The sequence below is a fragment of the Chelmon rostratus genome, chromosome 21, assembly GCF_017976325.1.
Source record: "Chelmon rostratus isolate fCheRos1 chromosome 21, fCheRos1.pri, whole genome shotgun sequence".
Classification (NCBI taxonomy): domain Eukaryota; kingdom Metazoa; phylum Chordata; class Actinopteri; order Chaetodontiformes; family Chaetodontidae; genus Chelmon; species Chelmon rostratus.
The window spans coordinates 6,890,535-6,891,200 of NC_055678.1; positions in this window are offsets into that span (position 1 = coordinate 6,890,535).

Here is a 666-nt window from a genome sequence, read left to right on the forward strand (position 1 = left end):
CTCAAGCTTCCTCTCAGAACATCGGATATTCTCAGCGCAAACTCGCACACATTAGTGAATTAGTGTGATATGGTCGGGTAGGGCTTGGTTTAAAAGTTCGGGACGTGGAGATTTTTCTCATTTAGTCTTTGACTATTTTAGTATTTTGCACTCGTGTTTTCACATTCATTCATTAATGGACCCTCCTGTGCAGTTTGCTGAATGTCTCTCCCTGTTTTATATAGAGATAAGATAAGATACATGCGACCTCTCTTATTAATACGCAGCCACCACTGGATCCTTGGCAGGTATTTTATTTCATATATAGACGCTTTCTGTAATCAAATGTGAGTGCAATCAAACAACAGCAATACAAACATTACCAATGCAGTCTGAGAACCAGGAACAGGGTTAAAACAGGGAGTTCACTCACTCTACATAGCGAGCAGCTAGTAACCTCATGGACAACATTTAAAAAAAAAACAAAAAAAAAAAAAAACAACTTTCCACTGTCAGGACGGTCCGCCGTCATGTGTACTTCCAACCATGATGGTGGGGAGGGAGGTGGGGAAGCCTGTCTGGCCCACCACCCTCCTGCCCTAACCCTCCTCCTACAGGAAGTCCAACCAGTGATACAACAGCCCCCCCCACCCCACCCGACCCACCACCCCGCCTCCATGAGTCCCA